The sequence below is a fragment of the Phyllobates terribilis genome, unplaced genomic scaffold (genome assembly GCF_046119375.1).
Source record: "Phyllobates terribilis strain yellow unplaced genomic scaffold, ASM4611937v1 Scaffold_123__1_contigs__length_5148117, whole genome shotgun sequence".
NCBI lineage: Eukaryota > Metazoa > Chordata > Amphibia > Anura > Dendrobatidae > Phyllobates > Phyllobates terribilis.
The window spans coordinates 1,845,899-1,871,884 of record NW_027362883.1 but is presented as its reverse complement, the minus strand read 5'-3'; the positions used below and the strand labels follow the sequence as shown (position 1 = coordinate 1,871,884).

The 25,986-nt window shown below is 48.3% G+C and overlaps 13 non-coding genes and 3 pseudogenes across 13 annotated transcripts; all 16 read right to left on the bottom strand.

Moving 5' to 3' along the window:
• Window positions 1–989: 989 nt before the first annotated feature.
• Window positions 990–1,180, bottom strand: LOC141201977 (U2 spliceosomal RNA). Its single transcript, XR_012273265.1, has one exon. It is a non-coding gene; the product is annotated as a U2 spliceosomal RNA (small nuclear RNA).
• Window positions 1,181–2,295: 1,115 nt separating this feature from the next.
• Window positions 2,296–2,486, bottom strand: LOC141201976 (U2 spliceosomal RNA). The gene has a single exon (XR_012273264.1). It is a non-coding gene; the product is annotated as a U2 spliceosomal RNA (small nuclear RNA).
• Window positions 2,487–3,601: 1,115 nt separating this feature from the next.
• Window positions 3,602–3,792, bottom strand: LOC141201975 (U2 spliceosomal RNA). The gene has a single exon (XR_012273263.1). It is a non-coding gene; the product is annotated as a U2 spliceosomal RNA (small nuclear RNA).
• A 1,115-nt stretch (window positions 3,793–4,907) lies between these two features.
• Window positions 4,908–5,098, bottom strand: LOC141201974 (U2 spliceosomal RNA). Its single transcript, XR_012273262.1, has one exon. It is a non-coding gene; the product is annotated as a U2 spliceosomal RNA (small nuclear RNA).
• A 1,115-nt stretch (window positions 5,099–6,213) lies between these two features.
• On the bottom strand, window positions 6,214–6,404 carry LOC141201973 (U2 spliceosomal RNA). Its single transcript, XR_012273261.1, has one exon. It is a non-coding gene; the product is annotated as a U2 spliceosomal RNA (small nuclear RNA).
• Window positions 6,405–7,519: 1,115 nt separating this feature from the next.
• On the bottom strand, window positions 7,520–7,710 carry LOC141201972 (U2 spliceosomal RNA). The gene has a single exon (XR_012273260.1). It is a non-coding gene; the product is annotated as a U2 spliceosomal RNA (small nuclear RNA).
• Window positions 7,711–8,825: 1,115 nt separating this feature from the next.
• LOC141202515 (U2 spliceosomal RNA) lies at window positions 8,826–9,018 on the bottom strand. The gene has a single exon (XR_012273786.1). It is a non-coding gene; the product is annotated as a U2 spliceosomal RNA (small nuclear RNA).
• Window positions 9,019–13,486: 4,468 nt separating this feature from the next.
• LOC141202654 (U2 spliceosomal RNA) lies at window positions 13,487–13,671 on the bottom strand. The gene has a single exon (XR_012273877.1). It is a non-coding gene; the product is annotated as a U2 spliceosomal RNA (small nuclear RNA).
• Window positions 13,672–14,465: 794 nt separating this feature from the next.
• Window positions 14,466–14,557, bottom strand: LOC141202710 (U2 spliceosomal RNA; annotated as a pseudogene).
• A 1,115-nt stretch (window positions 14,558–15,672) lies between these two features.
• Window positions 15,673–15,865, bottom strand: LOC141202514 (U2 spliceosomal RNA). The gene has a single exon (XR_012273785.1). It is a non-coding gene; the product is annotated as a U2 spliceosomal RNA (small nuclear RNA).
• A 4,468-nt stretch (window positions 15,866–20,333) lies between these two features.
• Window positions 20,334–20,524, bottom strand: LOC141201970 (U2 spliceosomal RNA). The gene has a single exon (XR_012273258.1). It is a non-coding gene; the product is annotated as a U2 spliceosomal RNA (small nuclear RNA).
• Window positions 20,525–21,639: 1,115 nt separating this feature from the next.
• LOC141202652 (U2 spliceosomal RNA) lies at window positions 21,640–21,824 on the bottom strand. The gene has a single exon (XR_012273875.1). It is a non-coding gene; the product is annotated as a U2 spliceosomal RNA (small nuclear RNA).
• Window positions 21,825–22,618: 794 nt separating this feature from the next.
• On the bottom strand, window positions 22,619–22,710 carry LOC141202712 (U2 spliceosomal RNA; annotated as a pseudogene).
• Window positions 22,711–23,825: 1,115 nt separating this feature from the next.
• Window positions 23,826–24,016, bottom strand: LOC141201969 (U2 spliceosomal RNA). The gene has a single exon (XR_012273257.1). It is a non-coding gene; the product is annotated as a U2 spliceosomal RNA (small nuclear RNA).
• Window positions 24,017–25,131: 1,115 nt separating this feature from the next.
• LOC141202513 (U2 spliceosomal RNA) lies at window positions 25,132–25,324 on the bottom strand. Its single transcript, XR_012273784.1, has one exon. It is a non-coding gene; the product is annotated as a U2 spliceosomal RNA (small nuclear RNA).
• A 470-nt stretch (window positions 25,325–25,794) lies between these two features.
• On the bottom strand, window positions 25,795–25,933 carry LOC141202699 (U2 spliceosomal RNA; annotated as a pseudogene).
• Between the last annotated feature and the right edge of the window lie 53 nt (window positions 25,934–25,986).

The following is a 25,986-nucleotide window of genomic DNA, read 5'->3' as shown; positions in this document are numbered from 1 at the left end:
TTTTCGGCTTGCTGCTGCTGCAATCCACGCGTTTTAGATCTGCATAACTCCACCTCTTTAAACACAGCACCTTCACCCCCTGCTGTTCCCACCCGCCTCAACACCGTTGGAAGGGAGGAGAACCAATTAAGGCGGGGGGTGGGGTGGAACGAGCAGCTGTCTACCCTTAGCAGGAGGGCTCCTGATTACATACCTCTCCTGCTGCTGCTGCTGCTGGCTGTCCAGCAGCAGACTGAAGGTGGCTGCTGCTGTGCACAGGTATATAAAGGCTCAGAGCCTATTATGACACGCGCAGCCAGCGTTCCATTGCCACATTCCATCTACTGCAGGCAGGATACCTGGCTGGCTGAATGTCGCTGAGAAGCTCACAGAGACCGCCATAAGCAACAGTTTAACAGAATGCCACAGACTAATCAACCAAACTTTTTGGGTTGGGTTCTCTTTTATAGTCTGCAGGCATTAAATGAAAGAAGTCAGTGTTCCAGCAGAAGGAGACAACGTTTCAGAAAAGGCATTGTAGCAAACCAAAAAAGAAATTTTAAGCGCAGCAGAGTAACCAGCGCACATACCTGTTAGCTCAGGTGAGTTTAAAAGGCTGCTGTTGATAACAAGGGCATTTGCTAAATAGATGGTGTGTGTGCAACAATATACTGAAAGGTCAATTATATTGTGCAGCTTATCTCACCACCTGTAGTTATTTAGGTGAAAGCTCCAAAATGCTTGCCTAATATGTCTGTTTATCCAAAAGGAAGTAAAAAGGGAGAGCTAGAAAGATAGCATTGCATCACATTACATGGCAATGCAATGCACAGTTGCTGAAGTTGAACCAAAATGAGCTTGTAATCTGGCTTCTGCAACTTTGAACATGAAAAATCCAATGAGGAGAAGAAAAGCAAAGCTAAAGAGTCCATCCCAAAATCCGACAAACAAGCAAAATGAACAAAAAACATTGAATTCAATTCTTTCTGATTTTAGAAACTGCATTAAAGAAGGGGTGCACCGGTCCTGGAGATACTGCAATACCAGGTCAATGCGTGGAGTGGACAGAGCAAGCTCTTTTTCCATCTCCCTGTTCTAAAAATCCATTTAATATATGGTCCCCAGATAGGGGACGTATCAGATATTAAACTGATAAGAACAGATACTACACTTGATCTTAGCCAAAAGGCCGAGAAGCGATAACCAGAATTGGTTTCAAACTAAGGAGCCACCCAAGGATCCTGAAAAGTCCATTTGTGGAGATGAGCTCCTGGACTCCCGTTAAGAAGACATGTTGTCAACCTCTAGATCCCTTACATGCCTGCACTTTTCGGCTTGCTGCTGCTGCAATCCACGCGTTTTAGATCTGCATAACTCCACCTCTTTAAACACAGCACCTTCACCCCCTGCTGTTCCCACCCGCCTCAACACCGTTGGAAGGGAGGAGAACCAATTAAGGCGGGGGGTGGGGTGGAACGAGCAGCTGTCTACCCTTAGCAGGAGGGCTCCTGATTACATACCTCTCCTGCTGCTGCTGCTGCTGGCTGTCCAGCAGCAGACTGAAGGTGGCTGCTGCTGTGCACAGGTATATAAAGGCTCAGAGCCTATTATGACACGCGCAGCCAGCGTTCCATTGCCACATTCCATCTACTGCAGGCAGGATACCTGGCTGGCTGAATGTCGCTGAGAAGCTCACAGAGACCGCCATAAGCAACAGTTTAACAGAATGCCACAGACTAATCAACCAAACTTTTTGGGTTGGGTTCTCTTTTATAGTCTGCAGGCATTAAATGAAAGAAGTCAGTGTTCCAGCAGAAGGAGACAACGTTTCAGAAAAGGCATTGTAGCAAACCAAAAAAGAAATTTTAAGCGCAGCAGAGTAACCAGCGCACATACCTGTTAGCTCAGGTGAGTTTAAAAGGCTGCTGTTGATAACAAGGGCATTTGCTAAATAGATGGTGTGTGTGCAACAATATACTGAAAGGTCAATTATATTGTGCAGCTTATCTCACCACCTGTAGTTATTTAGGTGAAAGCTCCAAAATGCTTGCCTAATATGTCTGTTTATCCAAAAGGAAGTAAAAAGGGAGAGCTAGAAAGATAGCATTGCATCACATTACATGGCAATGCAATGCACAGTTGCTGAAGTTGAACCAAAATGAGCTTGTAATCTGGCTTCTGCAACTTTGAACATGAAAAATCCAATGAGGAGAAGAAAAGCAAAGCCAAAGAGTCCATCCCAAAATCCGACAAACAAGCAAAATGAACAAAAAACATTGAATTCAATTCTTTCTGATTTTAGAAACTGCATTAAAGAAGGGGTGCACCGGTCCTGGAGATACTGCAATACCAGGTCAATGCGTGGAGTGGACAGAGCAAGCTCTTTTTCCATCTCCCTGTTCTAAAAATCCATTTAATATATGGTCCCCAGATAGGGGACGTATCAGATATTAAACTGATAAGAACAGATACTACACTTGATCTTAGCCAAAAGGCCGAGAAGCGATAACCAGAATTGGTTTCAAACTACGGAGCCACCCAAGGATCCTGAAAAGTCCATTTGTGGAGATGAGCACCTGGACTCCCGTTAAGAAGACATGTTGTCAACCTCTAGATCCCTTACATGCCTGCACTTTTCGGCTTGCTGCTGCTGCAATCCACGCGTTTTAGATCTGCATAACTCCACCTCTTTAAACACAGCACCTTCACCCCCTGCTGTTCCCACCCGCCTCAACACCGTTGGAAGGGAGGAGAACCAATTAAGGCGGGGGGTGGGGTGGAACGAGCAGCTGTTTACCCTTAGCAGGAGGGCTCCTGATTACATACCTCTCCTGCTGCTGCTGCTGCTGGCTGTCCAGCAGCAGACTGAAGGTGGCTGCTGCTGTGCACAGGTATATAAAGGCTCAGAGCCTATTATGACATGCGCAGCCAGCGTTCCATTGCCACATTCCATCTACTGCAGGCAGGATACCTGGCTGGCTGAATGTCGCTGAGAAGCTCACAGAGACCGCCATAAGCAACAGTTTAACAGAATGCCACAGACTAATCAACCAAACTTTTTGGGTTGGGTTCTCTTTTATAGTCTGCAGGCATTAAATGAAAGAAGTCAGTGTTCCAGCAGAAGGAGACAACGTTTCAGAAAAGGCATTGTAGCAAACCAAAAAAGAAATTTTAAGCGCAGCAGAGTAACCAGCGCACATACCTGTTAGCTCAGGTGAGTTTAAAAGGCTGCTGTTGATAACAAGGGCATTTGCTAAATAGATGGTGTGTGTGCAACAATATACTGAAAGGTCAATTATATTGTGCAGCTTATCTCACCACCTGTAGTTATTTAGGTGAAAGCTCCAAAATGCTTGCCTAATATGTCTGTTTATCCAAAAAGAAGTAAAAAGGGAGAGCTAGAAAGATAGCATTGCATCACATTACATGGCAATGCAATTCACAGTTGCTGAAGTTGAACCAAAATGAGCTTGTAATCTGGTTTCTGCAACTTTGAACATGAAAAATCCAATGAGGAGAAGAAAAGCAAAGCTAAAGAGTCCATCCCAAAATCCGACAAACAAGCAAAATGAACAAAAAACATTGAATTCAATTCTTTCTGATTTTAGAAACTGCATTAAAGAAGGGGTGCACCGGTCCTGGAGATACTGCAATACCAGGTCAATGCGTGGAGTGGACAGAGCAAGCTCTTTTTCCATCTCCCTGTTCTAAAAATCCATTTAATATATGGTCCCCAGATAGGGGACGTATCAGATATTAAACTGATAAGAACAGATACTACACTTGATCTTAGCCAAAAGGCCGAGAAGCGATAACCAGAATTGGTTTCAAACTACGGAGCCACCCAAGGATCCTGAAAAGTCCATTTGTGGAGATGAGCTCCTGGACTCCCGTTAAGAAGACATGTTGTCAACCTCTAGATCCCTTACATGCCTGCACTTTTCGGCTTGCTGCTGCTGCAATCCACGCGTTTTAGATCTGCATAACTCCACCTCTTTAAACACAGCACCTTCACCCCCTGCTGTTCCCACCCGCCTCAACACCATTGGAAGGGAGGAGAACCAATTAAGGCGGGGGGTGGGGTGGAACGAGCAGCTGTCTACCCTTAGCAGGAGGGCTCCTGATTACATACCTCTCCTGCTGCTGCTGCTGCTGGCTGTCCAGCAGCAGACTGAAGGTGGCTGCTGCTGTGCACAGGTATATAAAGGCTCAGAGCCTATTATGACACGCGCAGCCAGCGTTCCATTGCCACATTCCATCTACTGCAGGCAGGATACCTGGCTGGCTGAATGTCGCTGAGAAGCTCACAGAGACCGCCATAAGCAACAGTTTAACAGAATGCCACAGACTAATCAACCAAACTTTTTGGGTTGGGTTCTCTTTTATAGTCTGCAGGCATTAAATGAAAGAAGTCAGTGTTCCAGCAGAAGGAGACAACGTTTCAGAAAAGGCATTGTAGCAAACCAAAAAAGAAATTTTAAGCGCAGCAGAGTAACCAGCGCACATACCTGTTAGCTCAGGTGAGTTTAAAAGGCTGCTGTTGATAACAAGGGCATTTGCTAAATAGATGGTGTGTGTGCAACAATATACTGAAAGGTCAATTATATTGTGCAGCTTATCTCACCACCTGTAGTTATTTAGGTGAAAGCTCCAAAATGCTTGCCTAATATGTCTGTTTATCCAAAAGGAAGTGAAAAGGGAGAGCTAGAAAAATAGCATTGCATCACATTACATGGCAATGCAATGCACAGTTGCTGAAGTTGAACCAAAATGAGCTTGTAATCTGGCTTCTGCAACTTTGAACATGAAAAATCCAATGAGGAGAAGAAAAGCAAAGCCAAAGAGTCCATCCCAAAATCCGACAAACAAGCAAAATGAACAAAAAACATTGAATTCAATTCTTTCTGATTTTAGAAACTGCATTAAAGAAGGGGTGCACCGGTCCTGGAGATACTGCAATACCAGGTCAATGCGTGGAGTGGACAGAGCAAGCTCTTTTTCCATCTCCCTGTTCTAAAAATCCATTTAATATATGGTCCCCAGATAGGGGACGTATCAGATATTAAACTGATAAGAACAGATACTACACTTGATCTTAGCCAAAAGGCCGAGAAGCGATAACCAGAATTGGCTTCAAACTACGGAGCCACCCAAGGATCCTGAAAAGTCCATTTGTGGAGATGAGCTCCTGGACTCCCGTTAAGAAGACATGTTGTCAACCTCTAGATCCCTTACATGCCTGCACTTTTCGGCTTGCTGCTGCTGCAATCCACGCGTTTTAGATCTGCATAACTCCACCTCTTTAAACACAGCACCTTCACCCCCTGCTGTTCCCACCCGCCTCAACACCGTTGGAAGGGAGGAGAACCAATTAAGGCGGGGGGTGGGGTGGAACGAGCAGCTGTCTACCCTTAGCAGGAGGGCTCCTGATTACATACCTCTCCTGCTGCTGCTGCTGCTGGCTGTCCAGCAGCAGACTGAAGGTGGCTGCTGCTGTGCACAGGTATATAAAGGCTCAGAGCCTATTATGACACGCGCAGCCAGCGTTCCATTGCCACATTCCATCTACTGCAGGCAGGATACCTGGCTGGCTGAATGTCGCTGAGAAGCTCACAGAGACCGCCATAAGCAACAGTTTAACAGAATGCCACAGACTAATCAACCAAACTTTTTGGGTTGGGTTCTCTTTTATAGTCTGCAGGCATTAAATGAAAGAAGTCAGTGTTCCAGCAGAAGGAGACAACGTTTCAGAAAAGGCATTGTAGCAAACCAAAAAAGAAATTTTAAGCGCAGCAGAGTAACCAGCGCACATACCTGTTAGCTCAGGTGAGTTTAAAAGGCTGCTGTTGATAACAAGGGCATTTGCTAAATAGATGGTGTGTGTGCAACAATATACTGAAAGGTCAATTATATTGTGCAGCTTATCTCACCACCTGTAGTTATTTAGGTGAAAGCTCCAAAATGCTTGCCTAATATGTCTGTTTATCCAAAAGGAAGTAAAAAGGGAGAGCTAGAAAGATAGCATTGCATCACATTACATGGCAATGCAATGCACAGTTGCTGAAGTTGAACCAAAATGAGCTTGTAATCTGGCTTCTGCAACTTTGAACATGAAAAATCCAATGAGGAGAAGAAAAGCAAAGCCAAAGAGTCCATCCCAAAATCCGACAAACAAGCAAAATGAACAAAAAACATTGAATTCAATTCTTTCTGATTTTAGAAACTGCATTAAAGAAGGGGTGCACCGGTCCTGGAGATACTGCAATACCAGGTCAATGCGTGGAGTGGACAGAGCAAGCTCTTTTTCCATCTCCCTGTTCTAAAAATCCATTTAATATATGGTCCCCAGATAGGGGACGTATCAGATATTAAACTGATAAGAACAGATACTACACTTGATCTTAGCCAAAAGGCCGAGAAGCGATAACCAGAATTGGTTTCAAACTACGGAGCCACCCAAGGATCCTGAAAAGTCCATTTGTGGAGATGAGCTCCTGGACTCCCGTTAAGAAGACATGTTGTCAACCTCTAGATCCCTTACATGCCTGCACTTTTCGGCTTGCTGCTGCTGCAATCCACGCGTTTTAGATCTGCATAACTCCACCTCTTTAAACACAGCACCTTCACCCCCTGCTGTTCCCACCCGCCTCAACACCGTTGGAAGGGAGGAGAACCAATTAAGGCGGGGGGTGGGGTGGAACGAGCAGCTGTCTACCCTTAGCAGGAGGGCTCCTGATTACATACCTCTCCTGCTGCTGCTGCTGCTGGCTGTCCAGCAGCAGACTGAAGGTGGCTGCTGCTGTGCACAGGTATATAAAGGCTCAGAGCCTATTATGACACGCGCAGCCAGCGTTCCATTGCCACATTCCATCTACTGCAGGCAGGATACCTGGCTGGCTGAATGTCGCTGAGAAGCTCACAGAGACCGCCATAAGCAACAGTTTAACAGAATGCCACAGACTAATCAACCAAACTTTTTGGGTTGGGTTCTCTTTTATAGTCTGCAGGCATTAAATGAAAGAAGTCAGTGTTCCAGCAGAAGGAGACAACGTTTCAGAAAAGGCATTGTAGCAAACCAAAAAAGAAATTTTAAGCGCAGCAGAGTAACCAGCGCACATACCTGTTAGCTCAGGTGAGTTTAAAAGGCTGCTGTTGATAACAAGGGCATTTGCTAAATAGATGGTGTGTGTGCAACAATATACTGAAAGGTCAATTATATTGTGCAGCTTATCTCACCACCTGTAGTTATTTAGGTGAAAGCTCCAAAATGCTTGCCTAATATGTCTGTTTATCCAAAAGGAAGTAAAAAGGGAGAGCTAGAAAGATAGCATTGCATCACATTACATGGCAATGCAATGCACAGTTGCTGAAGTTGAACCAAAATGAGCTTGTAATCTGGCTTCTGCAACTTTGAACATGAAAAATCCAATGAGGAGAAGAAAAGCAAAGCCAAAGAGTCCATCCCAAAATCCGACAAACAAGCAAAATGAACAAAAAACATTGAATTCAATTCTTTCTGATTTTAGAAACTGCATTAAAGAAGGGGTGCACCGGTCCTGGAGATACTGCAATACCAGGTCAATGCGTGGAGTGGACAGAGCAAGCTCTTTTTCCATCTCCCTGTTCTAAAAATCCATTTAATATATGGTCCCCAGATAGGGGACGTATCAGATATTAAACTGATAAGAACAGATACTACACTTGATCTTAGCCAAAAGGCCGAGAAGCGATAACCAGAATTGGTTTCAAACTACGGAGCCACCCAAGGATCCTGAAAAGTCCATTTGTGGAGATGAGCTCCTGGACTCCCGTTAAGAAGACATGTTGTCAACCTCTAGATCCCTTACATGCCTGCACTTTTCGGCTTGCTGCTGCTGCAATCCACGCGTTTTAGATCTGCATAACTCCACCTCTTTAAGCACAGCACCTTCACCCCCTGCTGTTCCCACCCGCCTCAACACCGTTGGAAGGGAGGAGAACCAATTAAGGCGGGGGGTGGGGTGGAACGAGCAGCTGTCTACCCTTAGCAGGAGGGCTCCTGATTACATACCTCTCCTGCTGCTGCTGCTGCTGGCTGTCCAGCAGCAGACTGAAGGTGGCTGCTGCTGTGCACAGGTATATAAAGGCTCAGAGCCTATTATGACACGCGCAGCCAGCGTTCCATTGCCACATTCCATCTACTGCAGGCAGGATACCTGGCTGGCTGAATGTCGCTGAGAAGCTCACAGAGACCGCCATAAGCAACAGTTTAACAGAATGCCACAGACTAATCAACCAAACTTTTTGGGTTGGGTTCTCTTTTATAGTCTGCAGGCATTAAATGAAAGAAGTCAGTGTTCCAGCAGAAGGAGACAACGTTTCAGAAAAGGCATTGTAGCAAACCAAAAAAGAAATTTTAAGCGCAGCAGAGTAACCAGCGCACATACCTGTTAGCTCAGGTGAGTTTAAAAGGCTGCTGTTGATAACAAGGGCATTTGCTAAATAGATGGTGTGTGTGCAACAATATACTGAAAGGTCAATTATATTGTGCAGCTTATCTCACCACCTGTAGTTATTTAGGTGAAAGCTCCAAAATGCTTGCCTAATATGTCTGTTTATCCAAAAGGAAGTAAAAAGGGAGAGCTAGAAAGATAGCATTGCATCACATTACATGGCAATGCAATGCACAGTTGCTGAAGTTGAACCAAAATGAGCTTGTAATCTGGCTTCTGCAACTTTGAACATGAAAAATCCAATGAGGAGAAGAAAAGCAAAGCCAAAGAGTCCATCCCAAAATCCGACAAACAAGCAAAATGTACAAAAAACATTGAATTCAATTCTTTCTGATTTTAGAAACTGCATTAAAGAAGGGGTGCACCGGTCCTGGAGATACTGCAATACCAGGTCAATGCGTGGAGTGGACAGAGCAAGCTCTTTTTCCATCTCCCTGTTCTAAAAATCCATTTAATATATGGTCCCCAGATAGGGGACGTATCAGATATTAAACTGATAAGAACAGATTTTTTGATTGAATATATCTTTTATTAGCACAAAAAATAAGTTAACAGACAGTGTACAGTGCCGCAGCCCAGTACACACAGAATTCTACATCATATTTACATAGCATGAGGATACGACGCACTAACTAGACACATCACACCCCTATGCTACACAAAACACTCAATCTGAAAGAAAAAGCATGTCAATCAATACAGTACGACGAACCGTGATAAGGGATGGGGATTGGGAAAAAGGGGATGGGGAGTGGAAAATCACAGGCCCGAAGCTTTATTGAAAGACAAGACACATAAGGGGAGAGGGGGAGGAGGGGTTTAGTCCTCATCCTCGTCCTCCGGACTGTCCACGATGGAATAGTCTCTGAGCAGGCTGTGGATCAGCCTGCGGCAGTCCTGGATGGACATCCTCTCCCTCCTCAAGATGAGCCGGTTCCTGGCGACCCAAACGGCATCCTTGAAGCAGTTCATAAGTCGCCAAGCCTCCTGGATGGCTCCGACGGTATGAACCCCAGGGAAGAGTCCGTAAAACACAGAATGGTGCGATAGGCTCGCCCTGGGGACAGAGTTCCTCAGGTCGTCCTCAAGGGCAGTCAACAGGCGCTGTGCAAATCCGCAGTCCCAAAAAGTGTGCAAAGATGTTTCCTCCACGAAGGGGCACCTTGGGCAGTACCGGGTCTTGCACAGGTTCCGGGCATGCATGAATGACCGGACGGGCAGTCCGCCCTGAATCGCCATCCACGACAAGTCCTTGTGCCCGTTGGTCAGCCTGTCAGACGACACATTTGTCCACACAGTCTCCAGCGTGTCCTGGTGAAGTCCTGTGATGTTCTCCACGTCATCCTTGGCTCTGATGAGCTTGTGGATAGTTTTGGGCTTCCACAAGTCGGGCTTGAGTCCCTCCAGTTGATGTTCCCCCACAAATTGAACGACGTCTCCGTAGAACCATGGCGTCGTCCAGTTGTAGGGGAAGGAGCTGTCCCACTTGTCCCAGCCGAGTCGCCTCCAAAGAGGAAGCAGGAAGAAGCGAGACATGGACCTGCCCGCGGAGCCATTCTTGACTTGCAAAGTCCGGCGGACACAATCACACACAAAAGAGGATCGCAGGAGGGTGGGGATATCTGGAACGCCCTTCCCACCCTTGCGAGGCTCCTTGTACATGACGGCCCGCCTGACTCTGTCCATCTTGGATCCCCAGACAAAGTGAAACACTGTCCTGGTAATGGCCCTGCACACAGTGACGTGTGGGGGCCAGGCCTGCGCCGTGTACTGCAAGACGGGCAGGACCTCATTACGCAGGACGAGTGCCTTACCCTCACAAGTGAGGTGTCTGAGGCTCCAGAGTCCGATCCGTTGCTTCACCTTGGCCAAGCGTTCTTGCCAGGACTTGAGGGCCGCTCCTTCCTTCCCGAACCAGACTCCCAGCACCTTGAGGAAATCCGGTTGAATGTTGAAGGGGAAGGGGGCGGAGGAGGCCGGCTGCCAATCCCCGAAGAGCATGGCTTCCGACTTCCTGCAGTTGACTTTGGCCCCTGAAGCCCGGCCGAACCTCTCACACGTCTGGACGAGGGCGTCGACTGAACCACGATCAGCGCAGAAGACGGTGACGTCGTCCATGTAGAGCGAGCACTTGACCTCGTGTCGTCCCGGACCCGGTGCGGTGATCCCTCTGATCTCTCCATTCTGCCGGATAGCCTCTGCGAAGAGTTCTATAACACAAACAAAAAGAAGAGGTGATAGAGGGCAGCCTTGTCTGACCCCAGAGAGGACAGGGAAGGGGTCAGTCTTCCAGCCGTTCACCAACACCGAGCTGTGGATATCAAAATACATCAGACGGACATACGAACAAAACATGTTACCCAAACCTAACCGGTGCAGAGCTCGGCCCATGAACTCGTGGGAAACCCGGTCGAAGGCCTTCTCCTGATCCAAGGAGACCAGGGCCGCGTGTGCGCGGCGGACCTTGATGTACTCGACCGTGTCCCGCACGAGAGCGAGGCTGTCTGCGATGCGACGTCCAGGGATGCCGCAGTTCTGGTCCGGGTGGATGATCCGTCCGATGACCGTCTTAAGTCGTGTCGCCATTGTCTTGGCCAGGATCTTGTAGTCCACGTTGAGCAGAGTGATGGGACGCCAATTCCTCAGGTCGCACCTCTCTCCCTTCCGCTTGTACAGGATCGTGACCATTCCTTCCCTCAAAGATGGAGGCATTCTACCCTCCACCACCATCTCCTCGTACAGGTCCAACAGGTCCGGACAGATGAGGTCTCCCAGCGCTACATAGAGCTCTGCTGGAAGCCAATCACTGCCCGGGGTCCTGCCGGTCCTAAAGGATTTAGCGGCAGAGAGCAATTCGCCCACCATCAGAGGTTTGTCCAAGGCTGCCGTGCCTGCAGGATCAAGATGGTTAGTGATACCTGACAGGAACTTATCAGCAGCGTCGGGGTCGGTAGTCTTGTGGGAGTAGAGTTCGCTGTAGAAGTCGCTGACGACCTTCATCACGTCCTCCTTCCCACGTCGCATGTTTCCGCTCTCGTCTCGCAGCTCGTTCAGGGGCGTGTGACCGGCATGAAGTTTCCTGAAAAAGAATGAGTTACATTTCTCACCCTTCTCCAGATTCTCCACTTTGGAACGGAAGACGATTCGCTTGGACTCCTCCTCAAAGTGCCTTTTCAGGCTCTTCTTGGTCTCCTCCAGCTCCTCCCTCACGTCCCAGCCGCAGTGAAGAAGGTCCTGCAGCGACCGCAGCTCGCGCTGCAGCCCTCTGAAGTCCCTCCTCTTCTCACACGCCTGTTGTCGACCCTTGGCCTGAAAGAAACAGCGAAACTCAAGTTTAACATATTCCCACCAATCAGAGACTGTTTGGAAGATACCCTTGTAGGACTGCCACATTGCGTAGGCTGCTCTCAGCTCCTCCACGACTTCATCCTGAGCCAGCAGAGCACAATTCAGCTTCCAGGAGCCGGGGCCGGACGGAAAACCGTCGCCGAGGACACCTTGTAAGTGAATGGCTCTGTGGTCGGAGAAGAAGCAGGGGACCATCGAGTGCCTACTCTGCCTGACTGCCCGAGAGGTGAACACAAAGTCAATCCTGGAGCGGAGTGAGCCATCGGGTCGGCTCCACGAATAGTTTGTGGAGCCTCTCCCCATGGAGCCCACCACGTCCTGAAGAGAGGCCTCGGTTACCATCTCGATGAGCAGCTTGGACGTGATGTCCAACTTGGCAGATGTGCCAGAACTACGACCATCCTCCTCGATGGGGCAGTTGAAATCCCCGGCCATCACTAAGGTCCTGGTGGTGGCAAGCTGAAGCCGCAGGGTCTGGAAAAGCTCCAAACGCTCATTCTTCAGTGGGGACGCATACTACACTTGATCTTAGCCAACAGGCCGAGAAGCGATAACCAGAATTGGTTTCAAACTACGGAGCCACCCAAGGATCCTGAAAAGTCCATTTGTGGAGATGAGCTCCTGGACTCCCGTTAAGAAGACATGTTGTCAACCTCTAGATCCCTTACATGCCTGCACTTTTCGGCTTGCTGCTGCTGCAATCCACGCGTTTTAGATCTGCATAACTCCACCTCTTTAAACACAGCACCTTCACCCCCTGCTGTTCCCACCCGCCTCAACACCGTTGGAAGGGAGGAGAACCAATTAAGGCGGGGGGTGGGGTGGAACGAGCAGCTGTCTACCCTTAGCAGGAGGGCTCCTGATTACATACCTCTCCTGCTGCTGCTGCTGCTGGCTGTCCAGCAGCAGACTGAAGGTGGCTGCTGCTGTGCACAGGTATATAAAGGCTCAGAGCCTATTATGACACGCGCAGCCAGCGTTCCATTGCCACATTCCATCTACTGCAGGCAGGATACCTGGCTGGCTGAATGTCGCTGAGAAGCTCACAGAGACCGCCATAAGCAACAGTTTAACAGAATGCCACAGACTAATCAACCAAACTTTTTGGGTTGGGTTCTCTTTTATAGTCTGCAGGCATTAAATGAAAGAAGTCAGTGTTCCAGCAGAAGGAGACAACGTTTCAGAAAAGGCATTGTAGCAAACCAAAAAAGAAATTTTAAGCGCAGCAGAGTAACCAGCGCACATACCTGTTAGCTCAGGTGAGTTTAAAAGGCTGCTGTTGATAACAAGGGCATTTGCTAAATAGATGGTGTGTGTGCAACAATATACTGAAAGGTCAATTATATTGTGCAGCTTATCTCACCACCTGTAGTTATTTAGGTGAAAGCTCCAAAATGCTTGCCTAATATGTCTGTTTATCCAAAAGGAAGTAAAAAGGGAGAGCTAGAAAGATAGCATTGCATCACATTACATGGCAATGCAATGCACAGTTGCTGAAGTTGAACCAAAATGAGCTTGTAATCTGGCTTCTGCAACTTTGAACATGAAAAATCCAATGAGGAGAAGAAAAGCAAAGCCAAAGAGTCCATCCCAAAATCCGACAAACAAGCAAAATGAACAAAAAACATTGAATTCAATTCTTTCTGATTTTAGAAACTGCATTAAAGAAGGGGTGCACCGGTCCTGGAGATACTGCAATACCAGGTCAATGCGTGGAGTGGACAGAGCAAGCTCTTTTTCCATCTCCCTGTTCTAAAAATCCATTTAATATATGGTCCCCAGATAGCGGACGTATCAGATATTAAACTGATAAGAACAGATTTTTTTTTTTTTATCGAAAGCCCGAATTCGTGTACAAAACCCGAGTGCGCTTAAAAAAGTGACAAGTGCCACAAAAAAAAGTGCACTAGGATGCTGGTCTTCTTGAAACCTTCTCCAAAAGGAGAAGGGTCCCCCAAACCATTCCCCGTCCCTCCGTGCCAGAAGGCCACAGCGAGGCACAGGGACAAATAGCCACCTCCAGCCGGAGCCAGAGGCGACCCAATCTTACCCTCAATACCTGCCCGAGTTCTCACCCGAGCAAGGCACTGGGAGCCAAAGACTGTGCTCCCCTCCCGGAAGAGGGGAGCCAACAACGCTCTCCTCCCGAAAGAGGAGAGCCAGGGGGGTTCAGGGGGGAGCGGAACCTGATGGCCACACACTCCCCCCCTAGACCTGCCAAGAGAGGAACCCGTAAGGGAACCGCATCCCGACAAAATCCTAGTAAGGACGTGGACACACGTGAAAAAGTGGACACACAGTGACAAAAAAAAATTAAATAAATAGTGAAGGTTTCACAGTATAATACTGCCCGGACCTTCGACCGGGAATTGAAAAATTCCCCATCCTAAGGCCAGAAGGCCCGGAATAAGGGTGTGTGTGAAGAAAGAAATATTGAAGTGCTAGTGCAAATGTGCCATAAACTCAAGTGGGGTTCCCAATCCCAGTGAGTTAAGGCACCCCAGGGTCACCACTCCTGGGGCACTTCACACTTCGGGCTTTCGATCTTCCCCGGCCCAATGGCGTCGATCCTGGGGGGCCATGCTTTCCACCAGATGACTATATTAGCCACCTGGCGTACTAACAAGCGCCTAAACCCCAGTGTGCATAATGTATCAATCTACTAGGGCGGCAAACATCCAAAACCGCCTTTTCGAAAGATACTACACTTGATCTTAGCCAAAAGGCCGAGAAGCGATAACCAGAATTGGTTTCAAACTACGGAGCCACCCAAGGATCCTGAAAAGTCCATTTGTGGAGATGAGCTCCTGGACTCCCGTTAAGAAGACATGTTGTCAACCTCTAGATCCCTTACATGCCTGCACTTTTCGGCTTGCTGCTGCTGCAATCCACGCGTTTTAGATCTGCATAACTCCACCTCTTTAAACACAGCACCTTCACCCCCTGCTGTTCCCACCCGCCTCAACACCGTTGGAAGGGAGGAGAACCAATTAAGGCGGGGGGTGGGGTGGAACGAGCAGCTGTCTACCCTTAGCAGGAGGGCTCCTGATTACATACCTCTCCTGCTGCTGCTGCTGCTGGCTGTCCAGCAGCAGACTGAAGGTGGCTGCTGCTGTGCACAGGTATATAAAGGCTCAGAGCCTATTATGACACGCGCAGCCAGCGTTCCATTGCCACATTCCATCTACTGCAGGCAGGATACCTGGCTGGCTGAATGTCGCTGAGAAGCTCACAGAGACCGCCATAAGCAACAGTTTAACAGAATGCCACAGACTAATCAACCAAACTTTTTGGGTTGGGTTCTCTTTTATAGTCTGCAGGCATTAAATGAAAGAAGTCAGTGTTCCAGCAGAAGGAGACAACGTTTCAGAAAAGGCATTGTAGCAAACCAAAAAAGAAATTTTAAGCGCAGCAGAGTAACCAGCGCACATACCTGTTAGCTCAGGTGAGTTTAAAAGGCTGCTGTTGATAACAAGGGCATTTGCTAAATAGATGGTGTGTGTGCAACAATATACTGAAAGGTCAATTATATTGTGCAGCTTATCTCACCACCTGTAGTTATTTAGGTGAAAGCTCCAAAATGCTTGCCTAATATGTCTGTTTATCCAAAAGGAAGTAAAAAGGGAGAGCTAGAAAGATAGCATTGCATCACATTACATGGCAATGCAATGCACAGTTGCTGAAGTTGAACCAAAATGAGCTTGTAATCTGGCTTCTGCAACTTTGAACATGAAAAATCCAATGAGGAGAAGAAAAGCAAAGCCAAAGAGTCCATCACAAAATCCGACAAACAAGCAAAATGAACAAAAAACATTGAATTCAATTCTTTCTGATTTTAGAAACTGCATTAAAGAAGGGGTGCACCGGTCCTGGAGATACTGCAATACCAGGTCAATGCGTGGAGTGGACAGAGCAAGCTCTTTTTCCATCTCCCTGTTCTAAAAATCCATTTAATATATGGTCCCCAGATAGGGGACGTATCAGATATTAAACTGATAAGAACAGATTTTTTGATTGAATATATCTTTTATTAGCACAAAAAATAAGTTAACAGACAGTGTACAGTGCCGCAGCCCAGTACACACAGAATTCTACATCATATTTACATAGCATGAGGATACGACGCACTAACTAGACACATCACACCCCTATGCTACACAAAACACTCAATCTGAAAGAAAAAGCATGTCAATCAATACAGTACGACGAACCGTGATAAGGGATGGGGATTGGGAAAAAGGGGATGGGGAGGGGAAAATCACAGGCCCGAAGCTTTATTGAAAGACAAGACACATAAGGGGAGAGGGGAAGGAGGGGTTTAGTCCTCATCCTCGTCCTCCGGACTGTCCACGATGGAATAGTCTCTGAGCAGGCTGTGGATCAGCCTGCGGCAGTCCTGGATGGACATCCTCTCCCTCCTCAAGATGAGCCGGTTCCTGGCGACCCAAACGGCATCCTTGAAGCAGTTCATAAGTCGCCAAGCCTCCTGGATGGCTCCGACGGTATGAACCCCAGGGAAGAGTCCGTAAAACACAGAATGGTGCGATAGGCTCGCCCTGGGGACAGAGTTCCTCAGGTCGTCCTCAAGGGCAGTCAACAGGCGCTGTGCAAATCCGCAGTCCCAAAAAGTGTGCAAAGATGTTTCCTCCACGAAGGGGCACCTTGGGCAGTACCGGGTCTTGCACAGGTTCCGGGCATGCATGAATGACCGGACGGGCAGTCCGCCCTGAATCGCCATCCACGACAAGTCCTTGTGCCCGTTGGTCAGCCTGTCAGACGACACATTTGTCCACACAGTCTCCAGCGTGTCCTGGTGAAGTCCTGTGATGTTCTCCACGTCATCCTTGGCTCTGATGAGCTTGTGGATAGTTTTGGGCTTCCACAAGTCGGGCTTGAGTCCCTCCAGTTGATGTTCCCCCACAAATCGAACGACGTCTCCGTAGAACCATGGCGTCGTCCAGTTGTAGGGGAAGGAGCTGTCCCACTTGTCCCAGCCGAGTCGCCTCCAAAGAGGAAGCAGGAAGAAGCGAGACATGGACCTGCCCGCGGAGCCATTCTTGACTTGCAAAGTCCGGCGGACACAATCACACACAAAAGAGGATCGCAGGAGGGTGGGGATATCTGGAACGCCCTTCCCACCCTTGCGAGGCTCCTTGTACATGACGGCCCACCTGACTCTGTCCATCTTGGATCCCCAGACAAAGTGAAACACTGTCCTGGTAATGGCCCTGCACACAGTGACGTGTGGGGGCCAGGCCTGCGCCGTGTACTGCAAGACGGGCAGGACCTCATTACGCAGGACGAGTGCCTTACCCTCACAAGTGAGGTGTCTGAGGCTCCAGAGTCCGATCCGTTGCTTCACCTTGGCCAAGCGTTCTTGCCAGGACTTGAGGGCCGCTCCTTCCTTCCCGAACCAGACTCCCAGCACCTTGAGTAAATCCGGTTGAATGTTGAAGGGGAAGGGGGCGGAGGAGGCCGGCTGCCAATCCCCGAAGAGCATGGCTTCCGACTTCCTGCAGTTGACTTTGGCCCCTGAAGCCCGGCCGAACCTCTCACACGTCTGGACGAGGGCGTCGACTGAACCACGATCAGCGCAGAAGACGGTGACGTCGTCCATGTAGAGCGAGCACTTGACCTCGTGTCGTCCCGGACCCGGTGCGGTGATCCCTCTGATCTCTCCATTCTGCCGGATAGCCTCTGCGAAGAGTTCTATAACACAAACAAAAAGAAGAGGTGATAGAGGGCAGCCTTGTCTGACCCCAGAGAGGACAGGGAAGGGGTCAGTCTTCCAGCCGTTCACCAACACCGAGCTGTGGATATCAAAATACATCAGACGGACATACGAACAAAACATGTTACCCAAACCTAACCGGTACAGAGCTCGGCCCATGAACTCGTGGGAAACCCGGTCGAAGGCCTTCTCCTGATCCAAGGAGACCAGGGCCGCGTGTGCGCGGCGGACCTTGATGTACTCGACCGTGTCCCGCACGAGAGCGAGGCTGTCTGCGATGCGACGTCCAGGGATGCTGCAGGTCTGGTCCGGGTGGATGATCCGTCCGATGACCGTCTTAAGTCGTGTCGCCATTGTCTTGGCCAGGATCTTGTAGTCCACGTTGAGCAGAGTGATGGGACGCCAATTCCTCAGGTCGCACCTCTCTCCCTTCCGCTTGTACAGGATCGTGACCATTCCTTCCCTCAAAGATGGAGGCATTCTACCCTCCACCAACATCTCCTCGTACAGGTCCAACAGGTCCGGACAGATGAGGTCTCCCAGCGCTACATAGAGCTCCGCTGGAAGACCATCACTGCCCGGGGTCCTGCCGGTCCTAAAGGATTTAGCGGCAGAGAGCAATTCGCCCACCATCAGAGGTTTGTCCAAGGCTGCCGTGCCTGCAGGATCAAGATGGTTAGTGATACCTGACAGGAACTTATCAGCAGCGTCGGGGTCGGTAGTCTTGTGGGAGTAGAGTTCGCTGTAGAAGTCGCTGACGACCTTCATCACGTCCTCCTTCCCACGTCGCATGTTTCCGCTCTCGTCTCGCAGCTCGTTCAGGGGCGTGTGACCGGCATGAAGTTTCCTGAAAAAGAATGAGTTACATTTCTCACCCTTCTCCAGATTCTCCACTTTGGAACGGAAGACGATTCGCTTGGACTCCTCCTCAAAGTGCCTTTTCAGGCTCTTCTTGGTCTCCTCCAGCTCCTCCCTCACGTCCCAGCCGCAGTGAAGAAGGTCCTGCAGCGACCGCAGCTCGCGCTGCAGCCCTCTGAAGTCCCTCCTCTTCTCACACGCCTGTTGTCGACCCTTGGCCTGAAAGAAACAGCGAAACTCAAGTTTAACATATTCCCACCAATCAGAGACTGTTTGGAAGATACCCTTGTAGGACTGCCACATTGCGTAGGCTGCTCTCAGCTCCTCCACGACTTCATCCTGAGCCAGCAGAGCACAATTCAGCTTCCAGGAGCCGGGGCCGGACGGAAAACCGTCGCCGAGGACACCTTGTAAGTGAATGGCTCTGTGGTCGGAGAAGAAGCAGGGGACCATCGAGTGCCTACTCTGCCTGACTGCCCGAGAGGTGAACACAAAGTCAATCCTGGAGCGGAGTGAGCCATCGGGTCGGCTTCACGAATAGTTTGTGGAGCCTCTCCCCATGGAGCCCACCACGTCCTGAAGAGAGGCCTCGGTTACCATCTCGATGAGCAGCTTGGACGTGATGTCCAACTTGGCAGATGTGCCAGAACTACGACCATCCTCCTCGATGGGGCAGTTGAAATCCCCGGCCATCACTAAGGTCCTGGTGGTGGCAAGCTGAAGCCGCAGGGTCTGGAAAAGCTCCAAACGCTCATTCTTCAGTGGGGACGCATACTACACTTGATCTTAGCCAACAGGCCGAGAAGCGATAACCAGAATTGGTTTCAAACTACGGAGCCACCCAAGGATCCTGAAAAGTCCATTTGTGGAGATGAGCTCCTGGACTCCCGTTAAGAAGACATGTTGTCAACCTCTAGATCCCTTACATGCCTGCACTTTTCGGCTTGCTGCTGCTGCAATCCACGCGTTTTAGATCTGCATAACTCCACCTCTTTAAACACAGCACCTTCACCCCCTGCTGTTCCCACCCGCCTCAACACCGTTGGAAGGGAGGAGAACCAATTAAGGCGGGGGGTGGGGTGGAACGAGCAGCTGTCTACCCTTAGCAGGAGGGCTCCTGATTACATACCTCTCCTGCTGCTGCTGCTGCTGGCTGTCCAGCAGCAGACTGAAGGTGGCTGCTGCTGTGCACAGGTATATAAAGGCTCAGAGCCTATTATGACACGCGCAGCCAGCGTTCCATTGCCACATTCCATCTACTGCAGGCAGGATACCTGGCTGGCTGAATGTCGCTGAGAAGCTCACAGAGACCGCCATAAGCAACAGTTTAACAGAATGCCACAGACTAATCAACCAAACTTTTTGGGTTGGGTTCTCTTTTATAGTCTGCAGGCATTAAATGAAAGAAGTCAGTGTTCCAGCAGAAGGAGACAACGTTTCAGAAAAGGCATTGTAGCAAACCAAAAAAGAAATTTTAAGCGCAGCAGAGTAACCAGCGCACATACCTGTTAGCTCAGGTGAGTTTAAAAGGCTGCTGTTGATAACAAGGGCATTTGCTAAATAGATGGTGTGTGTGCAACAATATACTGAAAGGTCAATTATATTGTGCAGCTTATCTCACCACCTGTAGTTATTTAGGTGAAAGCTCCAAAATGCTTGCCTAATATGTCTGTTTATCCAAAAGGAAGTAAAAAGGGAGAGCTAGAAAGATAGCATTGCATCACATTACATGGCAATGCAATGCACAGTTGCTGAAGTTGAACCAAAATGAGCTTGTAATCTGGCTTCTGCAACTTTGAACATGAAAAATCCAATGAGGAGAAGAAAAGCAAAGCCAAAGAGTCCATCCCAAAATCCGACAAACAAGCAAAATGAACAAAAAACATTGAATTCAATTCTTTCTGATTTTAGAAACTGCATTAAAGAAGGGGTGCACCGGTCCTGGAGATACTGCAATACCAGGTCAATGCGTGGAGTGGACAGAGCAAGCTCTTTTTCCATCTCCCTGTTCTAAAAATCCATTTAATATATGGTCCCCAGATAGGGGACGTATCAGATATTAAACTGATAAGAACAGATACTACACTTGATCTTAGCCAAAAGGCCGAGAAGCGATAACCAGAATTGGTTTCAAACTACGGAGCCACCCAAGGATCCTGAAAAGTCCATTTGTGGAGATGAGCTCCTGGACTCCCGTTAAGAAGACATGTTGTCAACCTCTAGATCCCTTACATGCCTGCACTTTTCGGCTTGCTGCTGCTGCAATCCACGCGTTTTAGATCTGCATAACTCCACCTCTTTAAACACAGCACCTTCACCCCCTGCTGTTCCCACCCGCCTCAACACCGTTGGAAGGGAGGAGAACCAATTAAGGCGGGGGGTGGGGTGGAACGAGCAGCTGTCTACCCTTAGCAGGAGGGCTCCTGATTACATACCTCTCCTGCTGCTGCTGCTGCTGGCTGTCCAGCAGCAGACTGAAGGTGGCTGCTGCTGTGCACAGGTATATAAAGGCTCAGAGCCTATTATGACACGCGCAGCCAGCGTTCCATTGCCACATTCCATCTACTGCAGGCAGGATACCTGGCTGGCTGAATGTCGCTGAGAAGCTCACAGAGACCGCCATAAGCAACAGTTTAACAGAATGCCACAGACTAATCAACCAAACTTTTTGGGTTGGGTTCTCTTTTATAGTCTGCAGGCATTAAATGAAAGAAGTCAGTGTTCCAGCAGAAGGAGACAACGTTTCAGAAAAGGCATTGTAGCAAACCAAAAAAGAAATTTTAAGCGCAGCAGAGTAACCAGCGCACATACCTGTTAGCTCAGGTGAGTTTAAAAGGCTGCTGTTGATAACAAGGGCATTTGCTAAATAGATGGTGTGTGTGCAACAATATACTGAAAGGTCAATTATATTGTGCAGCTTATCTCACCACCTGTAGTTATTTAGGTGAAAGCTCCAAAATGCTTGCCTAATATGTCTGTTTATCCAAAAGGAAGTAAAAAGGGAGAGCTAGAAAGATAGCATTGCATCACATTACATGGCAATGCAATGCACAGTTGCTGAAGTTGAACCAAAATGAGCTTGTAATCTGGCTTCTGCAACTTTGAACATGAAAAATCCAATGAGGAGAAGAAAAGCAAAGCCAAAGAGTCCATCCCAAAATCCGACAAACAAGCAAAATGAACAAAAAACATTGAATTCAATTCTTTCTGATTTTAGAAACTGCATTAAAGAAGGGGTGCACCGGTCCTGGAGATACTGCAATACCAGGTCAATGCGTGGAGTGGACAGAGCAAGCTCTTTTTCCATCTCCCTGTTCTAAAAATCCATTTAATATATGGTCCCCAGATAGCGGACGTATCAGATATTAAACTGATAAGAACAGATTTTTTTTTTTTTATCGAAAGCCCGAATTCGTGTACAAAACCCGAGTGCGCTTAAAAAAGTGACAAGTGCCACAAAAAAAAGTGCACTAGGATGCTGGTCTTCTTGAAACCTTCTCCAAAAGGAGAAGGGTCCCCCAAACCATTCCCCGTCCCTCCGTGCCAGAAGGCCACAGCGAGGCACAGGGACAAATAGCCACCTCCAGCCGGAGCCAGAGGCGACCCAATCTTACCCTCAATACCTGCCCGAGTTCTCACCCGAGCAAGGCACTGGGAGCCAAAGACTGTGCTCCCCTCCCGGAAGAGGGGAGCCAACAACGCTCTCCTCCCGAAAGAGGAGAGCCAGGGGGGTTCAGGGGGGAGCGGAACCTGATGGCCACACACTCCCCCCCTAGACCTGCCAAGAGAGGAACCCGTAAGGGAACCGCATCCCGACAAAATCCTAGTAAGGACGTGGACACACGTGAAAAAGTGGACACACAGTGACAAAAAAAAATTAAATAAATAGTGAAGGTTTCACAGTATAATACTGCCCGGACCTTCGACCGGGAATTGAAAAATTCCCCATCCTAAGGCCAGAAGGCCCGGAATAAGGGTGTGTGTGAAGAAAGAAATATTGAAGTGCTAGTGCAAATGTGCCATAAACTCAAGTGGGGTTCCCAATCCCAGTGAGTTAAGGCACCCCAGGGTCACCACTCCTGGGGCACTTCACACTTCGGGCTTTCGATCTTCCCCGGCCCAATGGCGTCGATCCTGGGGGGCCATGCTTTCCACCAGATAACTATATTAGCCACCTGGCGTACTAACAAGCGCCTAAACCCCAGTGTGCATAATGTATCAATCTACTAGGGCGGCAAACATCCAAAACCGCCTTTTCGAAAGATACTACACTTGATCTTAGCCAAAAGGCCGAGAAGCGATAACCAGAATTGGTTTCAAACTACGGAGCCACCCAAGGATCCTGAAAAGTCCATTTGTGGAGATGAGCTCCTGGACTCCCGTTAAGAAGACATGTTGTCAACCTCTAGATCCCTTACATGCCTGCACTTTTCGGCTTGCTGCTGCTGCAATCCACGCGTTTTAGATCTGCATAACTCCACCTCTTTAAACACAGCACCTTCACCCCCTGCTGTTCCCACCCGCCTCAACACCGTTGGAAGGGAGGAGAACCAATTAAGGCGGGGGGTGGGGTGGAACGAGCAGCTGTCTACCCTTAGCAGGAGGGCTCCTGATTACATACCTCTCCTGCTGCTGCTGCTGCTGGCTGTCCAGCAGCAGACTGAAGGTGGCTGCTGCTGTGCACAGGTATATAAAGGCTCAGAGCCTATTATGACACGCGCAGCCAGCGTTCCATTGCCACATTCCATCTACTGCAGGCAGGATACCTGGCTGGCTGAATGTCGCTGAGAAGCTCACAGAGACCGCCATAAGCAACAGTTTAACAGAATGCCACAGACTAATCAACCAAACTTTTTGGGTTGGGTTCTCTTTTATAGTCTGCAGGCATTAAATGAAAGAAGTCAGTGTTCCAGCAGAAGGAGACAACGTTTCAGAAAAGGCATTGTAGCAAACCAAAAAAGAAATTTTAAGCGCAGCAGAGTAACCAGCGCACATACCTGTTAGCTCAGGTGAGTTTAAAAGGCTGCTGTTGATAACAAGGGCATTTGCTAAATAGATGGTGTGTGTGCAACAATATACTGAAAGGTCAATTATATTGTGCAGCTTATCTCACCACCTGTAGTTATTTAGGTGAAAGCTCCAAAATGCTTGCCTAATATGTCTGTTTATCCAAAAGGAAGTAAAAAGGGAGAGCTAGAAAGATAGCATTGCATCACATTACATGGCAATGCAATGCACAGTTGCTGAAGTTGAACCAAAATGAGCTTGTAATCTGGCTTCTGCAACTTTGAACATGAAAAATCCAATGAGGAGAAGAAAAGCAAAGCCAAAGAGTCCATCCCAAAATCCGACAAACAAGCAAAATGAACAAAAAACATTGAATTCAATTCTTTCTGATTTTAGAAACTGCATTAAAGAAGGGGTGCACCGGTCCTGGAGATACTGCAATACCAGGTCAATGCGTGGAGTGGACAGAGCAAGCTCTTTTTCCATCTCCCTGTTCTAAAAATCCATTTAATATATGGTCCCCAGATAGGGGACGTATCAGATATTAAACTGATAAGAACAGATACTACACTTGATCTTAGCCAAAAGGCCGAGAAGCGATAACCAGAATTGGTTTCAAACTACGGAGCCACCCAAGGATCCTGAAAAGTCCATTTGTGGAGATGAGCTCCTGGACTCCCATTAAGAAGACATGTTGTCAACCTCTAGATCCCTTACATGCCTGCACTTTTCGGCTTGCTGCTGCTGCAATCCACGCGTTTTAGATCTGCATAACTCCACCTCTTTAAACACAGCACCTTCACCCCCTGCTGTTCCCACCCGCCTCAACACCGTTGGAAGGGAGGAGAACCAATTAAGGCGGGGGGTGGGGTGGAACGAGCAGCTGTCTACCCTTAGCAGGAGGGCTCCTGATTACATACCTCTCCTGCTGCTGCTGCTGCTGGCTGTCCAGCAGCAGACTGAAGGTGGCTGCTGCTGTGCACAGGTATATAAAGGCTCAGAGCCTATTATGACACGCGCAGCCAGCGTTCCATTGCCACATTCCATCTACTGCAGGCAGGATACCTGGCTGGCTGAATGTCGCTGAGAAGCTCACAGAGACCGCCATAAGCAACAGTTTAACAGAATGCCACAGACTAATCAACCAAACTTTTTGGGTTGGGTTCTCTTTTATAGTCTGCAGGCATTAAATGAAAGAAGTCAGTGTTCCAGCAGAAGGAGACAACGTTTCAGAAAAGGCATTGTAGCAAACCAAAAAAGAAATTTTAAGCGCAGCAGAGTAACCAGCGCACATACCTGTTAGCTCAGGTGAGTTTAAAAGGCTGCTGTTGATAACAAGGGCATTTGCTAAATAGATGGTGTGTGTGCAACAATATACTGAAAGGTCAATTATATTGTGCAGCTTATCTCACCACCTGTAGTTATTTAGGTGAAAGCTCCAAAATGCTTGCCTAATATGTCTGTTTATCCAAAAGGAAGTAAAAAGGGAGAGCTAGAAAGATAGCATTGCATCACATTACATGGCAATGCAATGCACAGTTGCTGAAGTTGAACCAAAATGAGCTTGTAATCTGGCTTCTGCAACTTTGAACATGAAAAATCCAATGAGGAGAAGAAAAGCAAAGCCAAAGAGTCCATCCCAAAATCCGACAAACAAGCAAAATGAACAAAAAACATTGAATTCAATTCTTTCTGATTTTAGAAACTGCATTAAAGAAGGGGTGCACCGGTCCTGGAGATACTGCAATACCAGGTCAATGCGTGGAGTGGACAGAGCAAGCTCTTTTTCCATCTCCCTGTTCTAAAAATCCATTTAATATATGGTCCCCAGATAGGGGACGTATCAGATATTAAACTGATAAGAACAGATTTTTTGATTGAATATATCTTTTATTAGCACAAAAAATAAGTTAACAGACAGTGTACAGTGCCGCAGCCCAGTACACCCAGAATTCTACATCATATTTACATAGCATGAGGATACGACGCACTAACTAGACACATCACACCCCTATGCTACACAAAACACTCAATCTGAAAGAAAAAGCATGTCAATCAATACAGTACGACGAACCGTGATAAGGGATGGGGATTGGGAAAAAGGGGATGGGGAGGGGAAAATCACAGGCCCGAAGCTTTATTGAAAGACAAGACACATAAGGGGAGAGGGGGAGGAGGGGTTTAGTCCTCATCCTCGTCCTCCGGACCGTCCTCGATGGAATAGTCTCTGAGCAGGCTGTGGATCAGCCTGCGGCAGTCCTGGATGGACATCCTCTCCCTCCTCAAGATGAGCCAGTTCCTGGCGACCCAAACGGCATCCTTGAAGCAGTTCATAAGGCGCCAAGCCTCCTGGATGGCTCCGACGGTATGAACCCCAGGGAAGAGTCCATAAAGCACAGAATGGTGCGATAGGCTCGCCCTGGGGACAGAGTTCCTCAGGTCGTCCTCAAGGGCAGTCAACAGGCGCTGTGCAAATCAGATACTACACTTGATCTTAGCCAAAAGGCCGAGAAGCGATAACCAGAATTGGTTTCAAACTACGGAGCCACCCAAGGATCCTGAAAAGTCCAT